This window comes from Vanessa cardui, chromosome 13 (assembly GCF_905220365.1).
Source record: "Vanessa cardui chromosome 13, ilVanCard2.1, whole genome shotgun sequence".
Lineage (NCBI taxonomy): Eukaryota > Metazoa > Arthropoda > Insecta > Lepidoptera > Nymphalidae > Vanessa > Vanessa cardui.
In genome coordinates, this window is record NC_061135.1 from 9,045,748 (window position 1) to 9,059,788 (window position 14,041).

General features: G+C 30.1%; 1 protein-coding gene across 1 annotated transcript in view; it reads left to right on the forward strand.

Annotated features, from left to right (window-relative positions):
- Positions 1-3,680: 3,680 nt before the first annotated feature.
- LOC124534826 (gonadotropin-releasing hormone receptor) overlaps positions 3,681-14,041 on the forward strand; it is a 38,613-nt gene continuing 28,252 nt past the window's right edge. The window contains exon 1 of the mRNA XM_047110850.1: positions 3,681-3,709. The gene's annotated coding sequence lies outside the window, so the exon portion shown is untranslated. The remainder of the gene's footprint in view (positions 3,710-14,041) is intronic.

The following is a 14,041-nucleotide window of genomic DNA, read 5'->3' on the forward strand; positions in this document are numbered from 1 at the left end:
TCAGTTGACTAAAAATATATTAATTGATTCTACACAAAATTATAAACAAAAATAGTTAATCAAATAGTTTCTACTATTTAAATTTCAAATAAACATTTATTATGTATCATACCGTATGATAACTATTTAGTGCTCATTAATCAGAAACATTGAGCAGTAATACAACCCACCGACATGTATAATTTTAGTAAACAGCTTCAATTGCTTACTAATTGAGTGTTGAATTATAGTAATAATAATTTTCATCACTATTTTCTTTTTGGTATACAGCTAGTAACACATTGTGTTCCAAAACTCTTTGATTATGACATAGGAAAAGTTACTACATTCGAGGAAGTTTCTTCAATATAAACAGATTTATTCAACGCTACCAGAAATATATTTGTGTCCATTTTGCATCTATTTTAAGCTTCTGTGCAGCTTTATGTGTTCTTCGGGATCTGTTTATATTGAAATTTACGAGAATAATTAAACGTAATGCTATAATCGGCTTAAAATAAAGATTCTACCAAAAATAATAAAAGTAGAAAGCTGTTAAATATTTTGAATTATTATGATTATTATAGTTATAATTACATATTCATTATTAACAATTTAATGTTATAAAGCTTAATGAATTTTTATAATTGAGAGATAAGTGACCTCGATGGTCTTTTAGCTACGTTAGTAACCTTAGATCACAAAACTTTGGGTTCAAGTCCCAATGTCAGACCAACAAAAACGAACGAGCTAAAGTTTGAAATGTTAAAATGTTAAATTGTCGTCCAATCGAATATAGCAGTGTCTTGTGTTTGCTTTCGTAATTATTTATCTATTATTATTTATTCTGATTGACCGTTAGCACTAATAAATAAAATTTTAACAAAAAGAAAAACCGACTTCAAACAAAACACTATTTTAAAACAAATGAATATGCACGAAAAAGTAATAAAAATAATTGCGTATTCAACATATTTTTTAGAGTCTTCCTAAGTTAAATGAAATGAAAAATATTAGACTACTTAAAAGTCGATTAACGATTATATCATGAGGTTATAGTTATTGGTATATTTGGAGCCGGTGTCAGCCACGGTGCCCTTGCCCCACAATCAAAAGAAAGAAGCGATACGAGCCCCTTGATTGATCCAGTATATTATTGTGTAAAAGGTAATTTGTAAAAAACATATTTGTCAAAGTATTCTCGTATTGTTTTTTGATAGATATACTGTAGGGTTTTATTGGCTGACACCGACTCCAAATATAACAATAATTATAACTACATGATATAATCGTTAATCGACTTTTAAGTAGTCTAATATTTTTCATATCATTTAACTTAGGAAGACTCTAAAAAATATGTTGAATACGCAATTATTTTTATTACTTTTTCGTGCATATTCATTTGTTTTAAAATAGTGTTTGTTTGAAGTCGGTTTTTCTTTTTGTTAAAATTTTATTTATTTTTTGATTTTAAGTGAAGCTGATGTTGACTAACTAATTTTTTTTAATATGGATAGATTAAACGTTCCGTTTACATGAGTCAGAAACTACTTCGAGGACAATTTCAAAGGAAACTTGCGAATAAAGCAAAAATAGACTTTCGAAAATGCGGATTTAATACGTCACGCGGCGTAAACTACAAGGATCCCTCGAAAGAGCTGTAATCGAACTCAGCAAAAAAACTTTGAAAAAGACCAACTATATTTCGTACATCATATGACATCACATCACATACACAAAATTTGATTAAAGATAGTAAGAAATTTTGCCCCATATCGCACCCTAACTGCGAGCCGTATAGGAGTTCCATCACTACATAGAATAAAACAAAGTCGCTTTCTATGTCCCTATATCTTTAAATCTACGCAACGGATTTTGATGCGGTTTTTTTTAAAAGATAGTGTGATTCAAGGGGAAGGTTTGTGTATATAAAACATGAACAATATAGTAAAGAAACACTGATAATTTTAGAAGTTTGCGATGTCGTATATAAACAAATTCTGTAGTATATTTAGTATCAGTATTGCACCCGTGCGAAGCCGGGGTGGGTAGCTAGTTGATTATAATATTCGACTATGATAATTACATAAACATAACCACATTACGGAAGGTGACTCAAATATCCAAATAACCTATAAAAAAAAGATTCGACCGAGTAACGCTAACGTACTCCTCAGAATTGTTCCGTTCCCTTCCGTTCCGTAACTTTGTCATGGATCCTGTGCTCAGAACCTTACCAAACTTTCACCAAATTACCCTTGAAGTATATATTTTATAATAAAAAAAGAATTATCAAAATTGGTTAACGTGATTTTCAGTTATTCACCTATTTGTCGCGCATATACATAATGCAAATTGAAGACTTATGTCGTTTTCACATGGATACCATCATCGGAAAAAAAAATAAAAAAAATGGGACCCCACGGGAAGCACTACCTTTCAAACAAAAAAAAATTATCAAAATCGGTCCACCCAGTGAAAAGTTATGAGGTAACAAACATAAAAAAAAAAAAAAAAATAAAAAAAAATACAGACGAATTGATAACCTCCTCCTTTTGGAAGTCGGTTGAAAAAGGCGTAGAGGTATATAGTATGTTTGAATTTAACGAAAAGAAAAAAATATTGTAGCCTAAGTTTCTTTTTATTATATCGGTTATCTGCCAGTGAAAGTCCCGTCAAAATCGGTACAACCGTTCCTGAGATTAGTTGGAATAAACAGACAGACAGACAGACAAAAATTGTATAAAATGTTATGTTGGTTTATGAACCATGTATACATACATATGCATTGAATAAAAAAGGGCTATTTTAATATTAAAAACAGACACTCCAATTTTATTATATGTATAGATTTCTTCGATATTATATCATTGCAGTAAAATTCAATAATTTAATTATGGAAAGTGTCGTGTCCACGATTAAGTTTCAACGAGTAACTCATTTCCTAATGGTGGCAACTCAAAGTAATATTCCACCATTCGCAAGACACAAATATGAACTTTAGCGATTGCAAATTTCTTGTCCTGCAGTCCTATTCTGTGAAAACTGATTTCGAAGCTTATTTGTGAAAGGGAACATTTAAATGTTAGTACAAACAATATCGCATATTACTTTACACTTTCTGAGATTTTATAATCGTTTTCTGCGGTTGCTTTCGAGTTTATACTTATAAAATGAATTTAACTTTGACTCGCCTAAAAGAAAAATAAGAAAATGATACTGAATTGTTTGTATGTTTGAATGGAACCACCGATATGGTAGAATTTAGACGATTAATAAAACAAAAATTAAAAAAGAAATTATGTTAGTTTTAATTATTATTAAGAATGTCTAACATGGTCGTTTGTTTTCGTTTTATCTTGTTATTAATGTCTTTGTAAATATTTAATAAAATTTTGGATGCGTCATACGAAATAAATATCACGTACTAAAACAACATTCAGTCGAATGACCATGAATTTTGTATGGCGAAAAAAAGTTGAAAAGCCTTTATTTTGAGTGTTAATTTATTTACACAGCTTGCGGATTTTTGTATTGCGTCGTATTATTTATTCAATTGTTATGTTAAATGCGGATGAACTACACAGTAAAAGTATAATCAATGACTCATGTTACTGAAATGATGTGGAAATTAAAAAAAAAACAACATTCATTGTATTTTGTACCTGGTAGCTTGTATCAGCAAATAATAAAATTATTTTGTGCTTCTATAATTCGGTCTGAATGGAAGGTGAGCCAGTGTATTTATAGTGACTCTAGTTTTACATGTTGTTTTACATTATTGGCGGCGCATTCATGATGTAAGCGAATTATTATATTATTATTATTACATTTCAGTCTATGAACATAATAGGTTGAGTAAAATTATTTATAATATAGACAAATTTGTTAAAAAAAATAGTTCGTAAATTTACATTACTTATTTATCAATCTATTTTAAAATGGTGCTTACTATAACCAAAATAAATAATAGAATAACGAAGAAAGAAAACTATTAAGAATGTTTTTAAAAGCCCTCTCTGAAAACCGTTGAATATTATAGTTCGACATATATGTAAACATATAATGGTTTGTTCTCTGTGATCTTCTCGACAGAGCTAAGAGAATTAGTAATCAGTGTAATTGTTTTAAAACCTTTTGCATTTTTATTTAATTGATTATGTTAAAATATAGCCATAAAAATGTAATGATATTATTTCCTAATGTAAGTAGAGATGAGAAACTACTGAGTTTGTTGCTGACATCGTCTTAGTAGAATCTTTATTTTGAACCGGTGGTAGCTTTAGGTTGTTATATAGTACTTTAGGGAGGATTTCACACAACTTACCTTGTCCCAAATCTGTTTACTACCTTACAGATCACAAGATTGCTTAAAGCATATTATAAACTTTAAATATTATTGATATAAGTTTAAATTATTATGAAATAAAAATAGTAGACGGTCGAGACGGTTAGATCGCAAAGCAAAAGTTCAATCGCACTTCTGACTTTTCGAAGTTACCTATTTTTCGTTTCAGTGTAGCAGAGAGGGTTCTGTAAGTTTTTAGCGGTTATTTCGAAGTACCAGAAAAACCCACGTGTCCCTCACTTCGTCTTTTAAAAGAAAAATGGTTTTCGTTGTTTTTAATTTACATTTTCAATATAAAATTGGGCCTTATTTACTAAAATAAATAAAAATTTTAAAGGAAAACCGACATCAAACAAAATACTATATCAAAACAAATTAATAAGCAGTAAAAAATAAAAAAAAATAATAGCGTACTCAAATTACTTTATAGAGTTCTCTAAGTAAAATGAAATGAAAAATATTAGACTATTTAAAAGTTGATTTATGATTATATAATGTATTTACAATTATTGTTATACTATACAACCCGCGACCTTGTACGTCTTTGAATATATCAAAAAAAAATTGTAACCTAAGTTACTCCCTATTATATCAGTTATCTGACAGTGAAAGTCCCGTCAAAATTGGTCCAGACGTTCCATAGAATAGACGGAACAAACAGACAGACAGACAGTCAAAAATTGTAAAAAAATGTTTTGGTATATGTACCGTGTATACATATGCATTGAGTAGAAAAGGGCTATTTTAATATTACAAACAGACATCCATACGTTTACTCATTTATAATATTTTTAAGATACATGTCAACGTTAAAATAATTACAGTACAATTATTAACCAGATATCACCAAAAGTCATCCAAAAACCAAATTCTCAGAAGAGAAGAAAGTGTTTACATGATTTTTTTTCTTGCAAAATATTAACTTTAAATGAAACAAAGATATTATTAATGAAGCGCATAATGATTCCTGAAATATTCGCTTTTGAAATCTAATTATAACTTGTCTGTACTTATTTTATTCTCAAAATAAGAATATGAAGAAATATTTCCCTAACGTTGTTTGAGTTTTAAATTTGATTAAGGTTTGACACTGTATTAAGTACTAGAAGTTTCTAATGTTAATATTACAAGACCTCTTGAATATAATATATTACCTAAAATGATAAAGATATACTGAATAATGCCTGTAACTTTGAATGTGATTTGACGTGGGTTTCAATCTCGTTTTTGACAAACGACGTGTATACGCGATATGAAAGTATGAATTAAACATTTTGTTTACAAACATGTAGGGAAATAATACTGACATTATAATATCTTATTTTACAGGTGGCAACACTAGACAAAGTGTTGCCACCTGTAAAATTTCAAGCAGAATATTATGATGATTTGACATTTTGCTTATCACAAACTTTTGCTCCTTTCATATTGAGTAACAGTGATTGTTGTCATTAATTATAGATTTATTGATTGCTACTAGAGTCGTAACGTAAAGAATAAATATCGAACGAATTTCATTCTTTGTAATTAAATCTCTTATTATTTACTGATTGTAGATGTTCAGAAAAAGTTGATATTCAATAATTTCCTGACTTATTCAGTTCAGGCAGATTGAGTAACCTGTAAAATATTTTAAATCAATGATTGTTATAGAAAAGGATACCACACAAAAAGAAACATTTATAAATATTATAGATAAGTTTTTCACTCGAAACGCTATCTACAAAACAGTTGGTTTTATTACGCACCCCTGTTTGACAAATTGAAAAATTCTGTATGCCTTGTTCGTATATATAATCTAAATTTCATTACTGAGGAAGAGAATCTCTTTACCACAATATTAACGTTTTATTTTTGTTCTTTTGGGTTAGGTATAAAATTCAACTGTTTCTTATATATCGACGACGTATTCAAAATTATTTTTCAACGAAGATTACTTATTTCTTTTATTGTACTTGGTAGGGCTTTTTGCAAGCCCGTTTGGGTAGGTACCACCCACTTATCAGTTATTCTACCGCCAAAACAACAGTACTTAGTATTGTTGTGTTCCGGTTGGAAGGGTGAGTTAGCCAGTGTGACTACAGGCACAAGGAACATAACATCTTGGTTTCCAAGATTGGTGGCGCATTGACGATGTAAGGAATAGTTAATATTTCTTACAGCGTCTTTATCTATGGGCGATGGTGACCATATACCATCAGGTGGCCCATATGCTCGTCCGCTAATCTATTCTATAAAAAAAATTCGGCCTCGAAGGATTTCAATGAATAAAAACCCTGCAACACGTGCAAGCAATAAGTAAAATATATCAGAGATGATCTGTACCGATAGACAATAAAACAAAAATATTAAAAAAAAATTATGTTTTATTTTATTTTAATGCCCACGCCCCTTTTATAATACATGTATTCAATGTACAGCTTTGCACGGCTTTATTATATTCATAGATTTTCAGAATATGTAAGAACAATATGAATGAAACGTGTATTTTAACAATACAAGTTTGAAGAAAGTTCGTTTCTATATTTATATTAATAGTCCTATAATTGTTATAATTGACCGCGACTCATTATTAGTTAGAGAGAACCCCGTTATAATTATTTACTTAATGGCGTCACAGAACCGCCATTGTGAAGCTTTCAAAGTCTAAAATGTTTCGATAAGATAATAATCACGGTGAAAATTAACTCCAGGCAACAGTTTATTAACTTTCACGGACGTATTGTGGTGAACGTTTAATGTATATGGAATTTGCAGTGTGACCACAAAATATCAACGATAGACTTTATTTAGAAATGTTTATAACAGAAAATAACATTCGAACGTGAAAAATGTTTAAATTTGAAAACTTTACAAAAGTTTTAAAACCTTTTTGGGAGCTCTAAAATGTTTAAAAATATATCAAATTAATAAAGAGTAACATAGGACGAAAAAGTTGCTTGAAATCCTAATTTGGTTTTCGGTTTTATATATACCAAATTACCATCCAACATAATATAATATGTTTAAGCAAGATATTCACGATTTCTTCATCACTAAGCGCGACGTGAATTTTATACAAAATCGAATCACGTAAAAGTTCATTGATGCTTACCTTAACTTAAACCTACGATCTATTCGTGAATAGGTATTAATACTCCAACTTTGTTCAAAAGGCTACCCTAGTCTACCTTAGAATCTTTTTCAAGGCAAATCGAAATAAGTTGAGCGATTATTTTTTTCTAAAGATTAAACTTCAAGACATAAGTCTTAGGTTTATGTCTGGGAGAGAATTAAAGTTTCTTGTGTTTTTATAATTCATGTCAAAAGCCAATTGGAAACATGAATAAGTGGAGCAGCGTGATAAAATTCGCTCCAAAATTCAAAACCGGTATGGAAGCCCTAGAATCTATTTGTAACATAATACTTTTATTTTTTTATTTCCGTGTTTGTGAAATTGGTAGAACACAAATGAACAATATTCAAACCATCTTAGTGATTTTCAATCTAAATTGTAATATATTGAATTTGTTATTGAAATTAAATATATTTGAATATAAAGTTTAAAATAGATATATGATTCAGTCGTGATTTATTTATTTTAATCAACATTTTATTTGCTTTCATAGTTGACGGTGGTCGTATAATGAAAGCAAGGAAATTGAAAAATATTAGAAAGAAAAACAATTTTACCTTTTTAAAAGGATTACAGGAATAGCGGTTACAAAATCATCTGAGCGTGAAACAATGTTTAGCATGAAATACTGTCGAGGCTTAAAAATTTAATAATAAACTTTGATCAAACAACCGACATTTTTTTAGAACTCCAGTACCTGAAGTACCTTCATTTATGTTTATATTAATATGACGTGATTGCTTAATTTGAGGAAAAAAATCGTAATAACATATACATTTTTTATGGTATAGGTTGGCGGACGAGCATTTGGGCCATCTGATGGTAAATGGTCACCCATAGACAATGACGCTGTAAGAAATATTAACTATTCCTTACATCGTCTATGTGCTACCAACCTTGAGAACTAAGATGTTATGTCCCTTGTGCCTGTAGTTACGCTGGCTCACTCACCCTTCAAACCAGAACACAACAATACTGAGTACTGTTATTTGGCAGTAGAATAACTGGTGAGTGGGTGGTACCTACCCAGACGGGCTTGCACAAAGCCCTACCACCAAGTATTTATTATATACAATATAGTTTCATTAATAAAATAAATGTATTTGTTTTAATATTAGTGTTATTCGATCGTATGCCGGGCCGATGCCAAAAAGCGTCATGTCATTTGGCATAATAGCATACGCGTCAGCCTTTATACCCGAGTTACTCCGATATATGTTCCACATCAAAAACTAAGTATATGTTTCTGAAACTGACAAAGGTAAAAGTCGAAATCAAAATCTTTATTCAATATAAAAGCGGAAATGAACACCTCGGACCTGAGAAGTGCCGGCTGAAAGAAAATGAGGCAGAATTTTTCCCTTAAGATTTCCTTTGTAAAATAAGTTCACAACACACATACAAATTACGTCACGCTTGTGCCAACGAACCTCGATTTAAATTTACGTTCTTGCTGTGGAGCGATTATTGGCCACGTAGTATTATTTTAGGCTATTTCTGGCTTCTTGTTATCAAAGGTATTCGTAAAACAATATTAATTTTCTTATAGTTGAATTATATTCGTGAAAGTAATTAGTGATAGTTGTTATTCATTAATATAATTAAAATAACGACCAATGAGTATTTTGTATGTGTAATTGTTCTCATTCGGTACGTGATAATTGAATTATCATACTTCAAATTAAAAAATATTTAGTCAATATTTCCTAACCTAAAAAAGATTTTTTTTAGGTAACGAAATATATATATTCGAAAAGCACGAAAATCATATCAAATCATAATTTGCTAATATAAAAATAAAAGAAATAAAAGAATTAAAAATTTCGACCACAATTGAAAATAATTTCGACGATAAAGTCGCATAAATATGTTATAGTTTAACAAAGAAATTCCTTATATCGAGAATATGAATGACCTTACGTTTTATATTCGGTGAATTGGATTTTTGTTTGTTGTTAGAATATGTCTGTAGGATATGTTTGTTTTCATAAAAGTTTCGTTTTGTTACCCGTTGTTCAAATATGCAACGTACTGTATTCATATCTCCTACAAACGAATGTCATACTTGATGGCAAAAATAGTATGAAATTCGGCAATATACGCCTATATTAATGAAGAATAATGAAATGATCGACGAGAAATATAATACTAATTGCCTTATTGTTAAAAGATGAAGTTCACAGCTGTGAGCGGCATTAAGTGGTTGGCCAGTGTTAAGAGCGTCCGCAAAGCCAGCAAGTTTCATATTCCATCCGTACGCCTCTCAGATCGGACATCGCAATGTCTGCTTCTATTTACAACTATAATATTTACACTTCGTACTAGCTATATACATATTTTCTAGAGATGGATTGGATCTCAAGGATGGCTAGCGTGAGACCTATTATCTGGTTGAGAAGAAAGCTGGGAGGTATATCGATGACGCTAGAAAGAAAATTTTATTGTCATTGGACTCGTCGTACGAAATAAGCCGGTGTGGCCGCGTTTTGTGGTTGTAGCCGTTGGCTTGTGTGCGGCGACCCAAAACAAATTATACGATATATATAGAAAAAAAAATGAATTGTACTACCTCATTTTATAAAAAAAGTATTTATATCATATAATACCAATTTTTGATCTAATGCTTTTGACTGCTAAGAAGTTCCTTTGTTTAAAGCCAATCCGCTGTATAGAATCTTGTCATGCTTGAAATAAAAATGCATTTTCATCGGAATTGATCGGACTTGTGACATTTCAAGTAAGATAAAAGGAACCAGTTCTTATAATAATTCAGCTGGAAATTTGACGCAGTCGTGTATCCATCATCGCATCCTTACGACATAAGCTCCAAATCTCATCAAAGAGACCTTACCCAACCTGTAGAACATTTACAGATTACTTGACTATTTCACTTACGTTGAATTTTACTTCATAAATGCACGAAGTTATTTTTGTGATATCAAAATATACGAGTACATTTTATGTTAGTGTAAGTCTATAAATGTTTGTTCTATAAACAGATTTTCTATGAAGAGCGCAAGTAAATCCGTCGTGACAAACACGGTATTTTCCAAGTGTAACCAAACGAATATTTTTCAGTTTCAACTCGGTGTCTGTCAGGTCAATAATATAAATGATAGATTATAAAATTGATGCACATTTATTTCCAGAATATCATATCTATTAGTTTTCATTCTAGGATGATGGTGAATCTTCCAATTCATTGTATTCAGACTCAGGTGCCAAAGGAGGCACAATTTATTTTACTAAACATGAAAAATTTCAATTGAATTAAAAGTTAATTTTTCAAATATATACCCAATTCAAACCATGTTTTACAAAGATGAAAAATTTTTATTCTCGGTAGAAAGAGAATAAAATGGAATATATAAAATACGAAAATTTTATTAAAATCTTAAAATGGTCAAGGTTCATCGGTTTGAAATATGATTGTAATTAACGATTTATCATTAATATCATAATAAATCGAGAGAGTTAATATATAATAGCACGAAATACCCAAAGATACGTAAAAAAATCTATAAAACAATATCTTATAACAAAAATGATTGTACCGACTTTTTAGTAACACCATTTGGCTTATTTACTTTTAAATATTTCCTACTTTTAAAAATAAGATGTGTGAAACCACTAAAATATATGTTTCTATTTAACAGTATCTTTAAAATTCTGCATGTCTGAGTTGTAACATAAATAATTGGTAGTAAATTACTAAACACAATATAATATGAATTTTAATGGTACTTTAGCTGATAGCACAACCAGTTCTTATGGAAGTCGAATCTATCACCGACTAATACATGATTTGAAGGTTAGTTGTTCTAGATTAACTTACTATCAAGTTCATATCGGTTAGGAGGTAAGGACCGATTTTCTGCTCTGTTTTTTCAGAACGGTTTATCCACTCCTAGTCTTATACAGTTCTAAATAGATGATTTTGATCTCATTTATTAGTTCGTACCTATTGAAATTCATTCGAATAAACTAAACTGACGCACGGATGCATGATTCAATGTGAATTCTACTCAGAAGGGAAGATGATTTCTGTTAAAAAAATGATGTTGATGATTTGATTCGAAATGATTGATGAGAAGTAAGGCATATGTCATACAGGGCCGCATGCCACTGTTCATATCGGACCCATCAATATCTTAAAGTACTTTAAACATAATTTATTCAATCTCTTTCCAATATTGACCTTTTCCACTTTTTCTTTTACATTTGAGCAAAGTTCTGTCGCTTCTTTTAGTTTTACCAAAGTACTATTCAAGTTTTTATTTTTCAATTTACAATATTAGATTTGATTCAATGAAACTTTCTTGATTTTTTTCTTTTCTATTTTGATGAAGGTTGAATGTTAATCTTGCGTTGATGATAATGAGAGAAATGATACGATATGATAGTGGTAACTATGGTGTGGAGGAGAACAGAGTCTGTTGTGAATTTTGATAAGAGCGCGGTATTTATGATATTGATGAACGCATAATAATGAAATTAAAAAAAAAACAAATGCACAATATTTTTGCATCTTGATCCTGATGATTTTGGGATCTGTTGTTTATTACTCAGGTACTACTACAAGGTAAAAATGTTTCTAGGAGTATTAGCCAAATATGCAATATTATCAAATTATTAATTCCTGTCACACATAAATAACTAAATATAAATATTTTTTCTTTTGATCAATTGCTCAAAGGAAAAATGAATGTATTGCACTAGCGTATATGGCTTCTTCAATAGAAATAATTTTCTGGGAACTAGTTTCAGTATCATATTGTTTCTTGTCTTTATCACTGTTCTTGGGAGCGCCCAATTAAGTCAGTCAGTCAGAGTCAAAGAAGTACCATGAAATTCATAAGTATCCCTTCGTAATGTCTACATTGACGCAATAAGGTATTCAATAATTATTTTATTGGAAGTTAGAATGTAGCAATAGCATCTATCGTCACATATTGGAGGTTCGAAACATTTTTTCCTTTATCTTTTTTGCAGACTTACTTTTAAAGTCTACACAAAAATTTGTATAAGTAATCGTTTTCTTTTTAACAACGCTTTACAAAGCCTGAAAACAGATGTTATATGTATCTGTAGTTATGCTAGCCCGCTCACCCATGAAACTGAAACAAAACGATTCTAAGTATTGCTGTTTTTGTAGAATATCTAATGAATGGGTGTTACATACCCAGACAAGCATCAAGACCGACCAACTGACTAACTGTAGTCATTCTATACGAATATTCACGTATTTAGGTTGATAGTAAATAATGAAATTAATAAATGTCCTACGTATTTAAGGCCATCATTATAATCATATGTTTTATTGTTATAATTTCTAGGTATTTAAGTTTAATGGGTGCAGTAATAAGAACGAGTAAATTAATTATCCATTTAAAAGCGCTCGAAGCACTTCAACATAGCCAAAAATATTGTAGGTCATTTTGTAGGTCACGTCCACTATTAAAACACAAAACAAATCTGAATTAACGTTTCTAAATACATTTTAGTTTGATCTTAATTGAAGATTATTAATTAAAGCGAGTGATGTTAGGCTTTTTGGATATTGTCATATTAAATTTAAGTAATGATTAGTGGTTTTTACTTATAATGGTAGTATCTATATATATAAAAATGAATTGCTGTTCGTTAGTCTCGCTAAAACTCCAGAACGGCTGGACCGATTTGGCTAATTTTGGTCTTAAATTATTTGTGGAAGTCCAGGGAAGGTTTATAAGGTGAGTAAATATGATAAAAATGCTAGGAATATAATAAAAAAAAAAACAAATTTGTTTTTCCTTAGAAATAGATTTATTAGAGAATTATCATTGATTTTCTATGATTATTGATGTTAGACAATAAAAAATTGATGTTTAAAAATAGATTTTGCATTATTTAAAACATCGTTACATCTATTTTTCGAATCTATATATATAAAAATAATTGGTTTTTTTCGATGTGACTTTATAACTCAAGAACGGCCTCATCTATCCAAACCAAATTTTCAGGGTTTGTTCGGATTATTTAGTAGATGGTTTATGTGAAGTTTGCACAAAATCGGTCGAGTGGTTCTTCATTTATTACATTTTTTGTGACAAATGAATTCAATAAATGGAGGGTCATTTTGTTAATAGATAATTTTTAGACGGGGAATCGTACTTGCAAATTAAAAGCAAGTATTAATTAAATAAGTACACTCATCCACCAGTTTCAATAGGCAAAACGTCTTATTTTAATTTATTAATTCCAAAAAAACATTTAAAAGTACGTAAGTACGTACTTAAGACAAACTTTACACACAGAAAAACGTTAGTGCCATTAATTTTTATTCGTATCGAATGATGGTTCGTCCACAAGCAAAAAATTATATCTCAAACTGGTAAACTACATCATCAGTACATCGTTGATATGTATGCCAAAATAGAAACTGATCTTCTTAATTTTTCACATTTCAACCAAGCAATATTAATATCCGAAGAATATATTCATTCAAGATGCGATAGCGAATGATGCTAATGTAAATGACATCGGGCGATTGACTATATTGCCATCTTCGTTTATTGGTTGCCCATCGCATATGAACGAATATGCACAAGACGCAATTT